This window comes from Mustela nivalis (genome assembly GCF_964662115.1).
Source record: "Mustela nivalis genome assembly, chromosome: 1".
Taxonomy (NCBI): domain Eukaryota; kingdom Metazoa; phylum Chordata; class Mammalia; order Carnivora; family Mustelidae; genus Mustela; species Mustela nivalis.
Window position 1 is genome coordinate 28,503,208 of NC_139020.1, and position 7,725 is coordinate 28,510,932.

At 41.4% G+C, this 7,725-nt stretch overlaps 1 pseudogene across 1 annotated transcript; it reads left to right on the forward strand.

Annotated features, from left to right (window-relative positions):
* Positions 1-4,221: 4,221 nt before the first annotated feature.
* LOC309841144 (transmembrane emp24 domain-containing protein 2 pseudogene) lies at positions 4,222-7,507 on the forward strand (annotated as a pseudogene). The gene is made up of 2 exons: positions 4,222-4,827; positions 7,394-7,507. The product of its transcript is annotated as a transmembrane emp24 domain-containing protein 2 pseudogene (transcript).
* The last annotated feature ends 218 nt before the right edge of the window (positions 7,508-7,725 follow it).

A 7,725-nucleotide genomic window follows, 5' to 3' on the forward strand; every position in this document is an offset into this window, starting at 1 on the left:
GTTGTGATGAATAAATTTATAAGTGGAAAAATGCTGTGCCTCCATTACTGTCGCTCTTTCTTCCCCGAAATCTCATTTTACAAAATAAGCTGCGGAAGGCTATTGGTTGTTGCTCAGGACTTCGCATCTTAAGCACCTGTGAGTGCATTTCCAGAGAACCAGAATGTCTACGACTCTGACTTTGTGGGAGGAGGACTCCTACAGCAGCTCTGTGGGACCTTGTGGTTTCAAGTGCAAGCCCAGGAGCCAGGCTTCCAGAGTACAGATCTTGGCTCTGCCACATACCGGCTGGTGATCTGCATCTGACTACTTAAGCTTTCTGCCTCAGTTTCCTCAGCAAGAAATGGTGGCAGTAATCAAGCTTTCTTCACGGGATTGCCATAAGGATTAAGTCATCACAATGTCTAGCACCTAGTAACAGAACACACCTTTGCCTGCACGGGGGCTAGCTACTACCTTTACATACGGTAGAGGCAAGAAGCAAGGCATTGGTCATGGGTCGTTGGTGTCAACGACTTTAGAAGTTATGGAGAAGTCATGCCGTGTTCACAGTCTGAGTCAGGGCAAGACTGTGCTATGAAGTCATTAGAAGCTGATCGTCTGGCTTGACTGTTAGCCAGATGGTCTCAATTCAGAGACTGCCTGAAAATTTTTCTTTTACTAAGACTTTATTATTATTATTAATTTAGAGCCATTTAAGCTTCACAGCAAAAGGGAGGGGGAGTTACAGAAATTTCCTTTGTAGGGATGGCTGACAATACTGACTCCATATTAGGCTCTCCATCGTGTCTATGCCTGTGCAATGACCTTCCTTGGGGCGACATGTGCTAGGTCCCTTGGAGGTTACTGTATATCCTGACCAGAAGGCAGGAAGGCTTGTTCTCATCTTCCCTAAAGCTGTTGATAACTAGTAGAGATAACACAGTTCTTCCGCTCTCTTCCCGCTGGTACACAGATTGCATCACTGTAGATAACTAGCAACCCCTCCCTCTATACAATCCAGACTTCCCAGAGAGCAGCTGCCTAGCAAGCACTGGACAGCCTGACTGCTTGATCCACTCCCTGTTGTTGAGTTACCCTGAACAGAACTGAGTAAATGGTGTGGAGTGGCTTGCTTTGTGTTTTTTGGTCTCAAAGCAACTTCTTGGTGTGGAAGATGCTTTATAGCCCCTCCTCCACCTTCTAGCACATCTGCTCACACACTTGCAAGCCTCTCCTTTACCAACATCCCCCAGCAGAGTGATACATTTGTTAAAATGGATGAATCCGCATTCATATATCATTCTGGTTTGCAGAGTTAACATTCTCAGTGGTGTACATTCTGTGGGTTTGGACAGACGTATCATGACACAGTATCCATCACTACAATATCGGACAAGTATTTTCCCTGCCTTAAAAATCCTCTGGCTCTACTTACTCATCCTTTGCTTCTCTCTGACTTCTTGTCTTTTTTACCTTTCCCATAGTTTTGGTTTTTACAGCTTCCATAGTTTTACGGTTTCCCTAGTTTTGCTTTTGCTTTTTGCTTTTTACCACCCCCCCCCCCTTTGGTGTGGAATCATACAGTATATAGCACTTTGAGTCTGGATTCTTTAACTTAAAAATATGCATTTAAGATTCCTCCATGTCTTTTCATGGCTTGGTAGCTCATTTCTTTTTAGCACTGAATAATATCCCATTGTCCAGAGATACTATAGTTTACTTCTCCACTCACCTACTGAAGGACATCTTGGATACGTCAAAGTTGTAGCAATTATGAATCAAGCTGTTATAAACACCCATGTGTAGATTTTTGTGTAGACATAAGCTTTCAATTCCTTTGGGTAAATACTAAGGAGCACGATTGCTGGATCATATGGCAAGAGTATGTTTGGTTTTGTTACAGAATTTTTTTTTCTCTGTCGGTGCTGAGAGGGTTGCCATCAGGGTTTTTCTTTTTTTTTTTAAAGACTTTATTTATTTATTCGACAGGGAGAGGGAGACAGCTAGAGAGGGAACACAAGCAGGGAGAGTGGGAGAGGGAGGAGAAGCAGGCCTCCCGCCAAAGCAGAGAGCTCAATGTGGGACTTGATCCGAGGACCCGGGGGAGACCATGACCCAAGCCAAAGGCAGATGCCCAACCACTGAGCCACCCAGATGCCCCACCCATCAGAGTTTCTAAGTATAAGGGGTTTCCTGGGCTTGTTGGAGGGCTGTTTTAATCTGGTTAACCCTCCCTGGCCTGTCATCGGATCAGATCAGGTTTTTGTTACTATCTGTCCAAAGGATAGAGGGCTCCTACCAGGGTAGTATAAGATCCTTTTAAGGGTGATTTCCTTGGGAGGTAGGGGGGTTGTGGCGTGCTTGTCCCTGCCTGCCTGCCTTCCAGCTATCCTTCCTCAGTTTTTTGTTGTTGTTGTTGTTTTTTAAGATTTTATTTATTTATTTATTTGTCAGAGAGAGAGAGAGAACACAAGCAGGCAGAGCAGCAAGCAGAAGCAGAGAGAGAAGCAGGCTCCCCGCTGAGCAAGGGGCCCGATGTGGGACTCGATCCCAGGACCCTGGGATCATGACCTGAGCCAAAGCAGTGGCTTAACCAACTGAGCCACCCAGGCATCCCTCATCAGTTTTTATAAGAAATTGCTCAACTCTCTTCCAGAATGGCTGTGCCATTTTGTACTGCCCCTAACAGTGAATGCGACTTCCCTTTGCTATACCTGCTCACAGGCATTTGGTGTTGCCAGTGTTCTGGATTTTGACCATTTTAATAGATAATGTAGTGGAATCTCATTATTATTTTAATTTGCATTTCCTTGATGACATACGATGTTGAGCATATTTTCACATGCTTATTTGCCATCTATATATCTTTTTTGTGGGGTGTCTACTAAGGTCTTTATATTTTTCAGTTGGGCTGTTCATTTTCTTATTGTTGAGTTTTAAGAATTTGTGTATTTGGGGGGTGCCTGGGTGGCTCAGTGGGTTAAAGTCTCTGCCTTTGGCTCAGGTCATGATCCCAGGGCCCCGGGATCGAGCCCCGCATGGGGCTCTCTGCTCAGCAGGGAGCCTGCTTCCTCCTCTCTCTCTGCCTGCCTCTCTGCCTACTTGTGATCTCTGTCTGTCAAATAAATAAATAAAATCTTAAAAAAAATACTTTGTGTATTTGGGATAAACTCTTTATCAGATGGGTCTCATAAATACTTTCTCACAGTCTGTGGCTTGGTCTTCTCATTCTCTTAGCATTGCCTTTCAATGAGCAGAAGTTTTTAATTTTAATGAAGTCCAGCTTATCAGTTATTACTTTCATGCATCGTGTCTTTGGTGTTAAAAAGTCATGGTCATGTCAAATGTTATCCAGGTCTTCTGCCTATGTTATTTTGTTAGGTGTTTAATAGATTTTTAACTTTACATTTAGATCTATGATCCCTTTTGAGTTGATTTTTGTAAAGGATAATATGATTGTCTAGATATACTTTTTTTTTTTTTTTTTTTTTTTGGTATGTGGCTGTCCAATTGTTTCATTGTTCAACCACGGTTGAAAAGACAGTCTTTGCTTCCCTTCATTGTATTGCCTTTGCTGCTTTATCTTAGATCAGTTAACTGTATTTATGTGAATCTGCTTCTGTGTTCTCTATTCTGTCCCAGTGATTCTTCTGCCAATACCACACTGTCTTGATTGCTGTAGCTTTAAAGTAAGTCTCAAAGTCAGGTACTGTCTTTCTTCCAACTTTGTTAATCTCATTCAGTATTGTGCTAGCTATTTCTTGAAATATTTCTTTGAGAGTATATCTCTGAAGACTTGCTTTTGCATCTTTAAAATATCTTACAAACACTCACATGTTCCTCATGCATCGCCTTAAAAGAAGTGGGGTTACTATGTCCCTAATCATCTCAATCGCATCAATAAGCCTTACTCAAGTATGATAGGTATACAGAGTACAAAAATGGAAAAGTTTGAATTCTTAGACTCAAAGAATTTATATTGTATTAGGAAAGCTACTTGTATAAACATATGTTGCAATTCCAAGTGATAACTACAGAAATAATGATGACTCCTAGGTGTGGTGTGAAGGATCAGCTTCAGTGGATGAGGTCAGGCAAGGCTTGACTGATAATAGAGATGACTAAATTCATTCTTGATGAAGGAGCAGAGGCAGCAGTGGCTGGGGAGGCAGTGGTGGTGGTGGTGGTGGCAGCTCTTGAGGCCCCAGTCTAGGTCCTGGCTTTGGCCCCATTCACACCATGGTTATGCTCCCTGAGCTGCTGGTGCTCCTGGCCACCCTTCTGGCTGCCCTTCTGGTCACAGTCATGGGCTACTTTGCCGAGATCCACAGGCATGAAGAGGAGTGCTTTTTGGGGCAGGTCACTTTGGGCACCACGGTGGGCCTCCTCTTCGAGACAGTGGATGGAGGCTTCCTACTGATATCGATGTGGGGAAGACAAGGCCTGATAATAGAAGAGTTTATAAAGGAGACCGAGAGTCCAATGGGAAATACACATTTGCTGCTGGCATGGATGGAACACATTAGGTTTTGTTTTAGCAACAGGATGTCTACCATGACTCCAAAGACAGTGATGTTTTCCATTGATATTGGGGAGAACCACAAAGGACAAGACATTGAAATAGAGGCTCACCAGGACAAGCTGGAAGAAATGATTAATGAGTAGGCAGGGATGATGGCAGCTGTCGAGCATGAACAGGCGTCCATGGAAGATCAGGAGGGGGTGCGCAGAGCGATCAACGATGACCCAAGCAGTGGAGTGGTCCCTGGGTCCTTCACTGAAGCTCTTGTTCTAGTTGCTGTGAGACTGGGACTGATCTACTACCTGAAGAAACTTTTAAAGTCTGTACAATTGTTTAAAAAGCCTTTTTTGGATGATCTCAAAATCATAATTCACTGTTTACCAAACATCTTGGTCATGCTAATGTCATCTGTTCCTATTTTTTTTTCCAGAACAGTACTTATGTACAGTTATAGATTCACAGCTCATGTTTCTTTGTGATTTGTAGATACTGGGAAAAACACCTTTCTAGGAAAGTTATGGTGAAAATCTGACACTTGATTGGCATATTTTTTTAGTTGAGTTCTGCCTCCATTATACAGGCCTGTCAGAACTCAAACACTGTAAATGAAATACAGGCATACAATCCCGGTTATAACTTTTTTTCCTTTAGTGTTCACAATAAAATAAAATGCAGTCTGTTCAGACTAGTACTTTACTGATAGTACTTTAACTAAAATGACTGCATTCTTTGGATCCTTGAACCTACAGTTCGAGTCATTAAAGATTCATTCTGTTGGGTCCTTATGAGAAACAGCAGTCTGAATCTTGTCAATTTCTACCCAGCCTATTGGCAGAGCTCTGACTGGAGCCTATGATCAGGCTGGTCATATGGTCACCTTTATACTTGTCTGTCTTGTGATTTTCTTTAAAGATAAGCCCTAACCCAACAACATTTATCCCCTTAAATTTATATGTTGAACCTTAGGACTCAGCCACCTCCAACCTGAGTTAATGACACAAGCAGCTAATAATCATTTGTAGGTTTCTGCCTAACCTTATAAAAAGTCTTTACTAAAGCCAGTTCTCTGGTGTGCAGTGAATGGTAGCTCTTTCCTTCATACTCAGGCCCATCCGCTTTTTCCACTCTTGTCATATAGGAAGTGTGCATTCATGTAATTGAAAAAAAAACCCCTAGATATCTGATGCCAAGGATTACAGCCTCCTGAATTGCACTGCCATGATATACAGCACTATTTTATTTTTGATCAGTGGCATTTTGGCCACTGTTTCATCAGGGTACTGAACATCACTGTCAGTACTAGGATTTCGTTTTTGTTTTACTTGGGACTTCCATGTGAATTTTGTGTAAAATGGAATAACTTTCTCTTGGTCTCTGACGATGAGTTTAAAATTAAAGGAGCATCTGGTTGTGGCGTATAATCCAGGATTGTATTGTGACGGATGTATCTTAGTTACTTGAACATTTGTTCGGGATCTTTGCAAGGGGAAAACTAGAAGCAATATGCTTTATATAATTAATTTAAATTTATTACAGGTTTTCATGTTTAAGATAAACAATTTCTCAACCTGAGTGCATATACTTGCAACAGTTTAAAGTGATTGTATTTTACCTTAGGACAACGGTTACAATGTCATTTTTGGGTGTTTTGAGGTTTTGTTTTGTTTCCTTTTCTTTTCTGGTGTGTTTGAAAACACCGCAAAATTTAGTTAAAAGATCTAAACTTAGAATTAGTTGTTATCTAATCTGTCCCATTTCAATAAGTAAATAATTCTTTTTAAAAACAAACAAGCAAAATTGGTTCTTGATGGATAATTAGGGGTTAATACATGCGAAGAGAGAGGTATAGAAGAGAAAGCATCCTGGTAGACTTGTAGACTATGAGTTAGGAAGGAAGAACAGAAGGGACACAGGCAGGCTTGATGAAGTTTTGTGTATCACAGAAAAGAATTTACTCTAAACAGGAGCTGTTTAAGGTACTCAGGTAAGAACAGGGTATGAGCATACTCATGTTTTCAAAAAGACCTATCTCCTATTCTTCTCCAACCCTGATGCTGGGGCGCTGGGCATCCGAGGTCAGATAATAAAAGACATTAGGTAAGCAAGGTGGGCACCTCCAAGACGTTGGAGAAATTCAGCCCAGCAATGCATTGACATTTTACCACATCAGCCTGGCAGGAGCGAAAGAAAAGTTTATGCGCTGTAAAGTGTGGTCTTCTAATGCGGCATAATTTTTTCATCCCTTCTAAAGTGTGTTGAGATGCCCGTTCAAACTCTAGTGCAAGACCTGAAGGCGGGCTCAAGTGGAGTGAGGAGCAAAACAGGAGAAGCAATTAAGGATTAATCATCATCTGGGTCTTGTTTTAAAAGACATAATACACTTTCGGGGCACCTGGGTGTTTCAGTGGGTTGGACCTCTCTCTGCCTTCGGTTCAGGTCATGATCTCAGGGTCTGGGATCGAGCCCCACATCGGGCTCTCTGCTCTGAGGGGCGCCTGCTTCCCCCAACTCCGTCTCTCTGCCTACTTGTGATCTCTGTCAAATAAATAAATAAAAATCTTAAAAAAAAAAAAAAAGACGTAATAGACTTTCTTTTCAGCAATAGTAGGAACATGAGGGAAATGGCCCAATGAGTTGACCTGCGTGGGTAAAGGTAAATCTGGGCAGTTCGTGCTCTTTGAGGGGCTGCCTGCCAAACTCACATAGTCTACGTGAGTGAGTTAGGTCCCTCCTCTCTAGGTCGGAATTGCATCAGATCTCTGTCATTTATTCCCCAGAATAAGGATATTTTTTATTTGTTCTGTTTTTGTTTGTTGTTGTTGTTGTCATTGTTTAACAGAGATCATGATAGGGGGTTCAATGTTCTTTTTATTTTCTCTTTTTACCTAGGAAAAATCACTGACTCACAACTACGTCTATGTGCTTACGTCCGTGTATGGGGAAGGAGAATGGGTTAGAAGTCTCCCCAATTTTCTCATCGAGGAAATTCAGGTTTTCATGTGAGCATAATTGAATATATAAATTGAATATGTAAGTTGGGCTGTGAATAAAAGTAAAATATCTACTTACATTTATTAATCATACATACCATGTAAGAAATTCAGATTTCTTAGACATTTTTAGAAATTCTCACACTTAGAAATTCTCACATTTCATGAAATAATTTAATCAAGCTCTTCACATACATTTTTTATATCAATGTCTTTTTACCAGTTAAATCC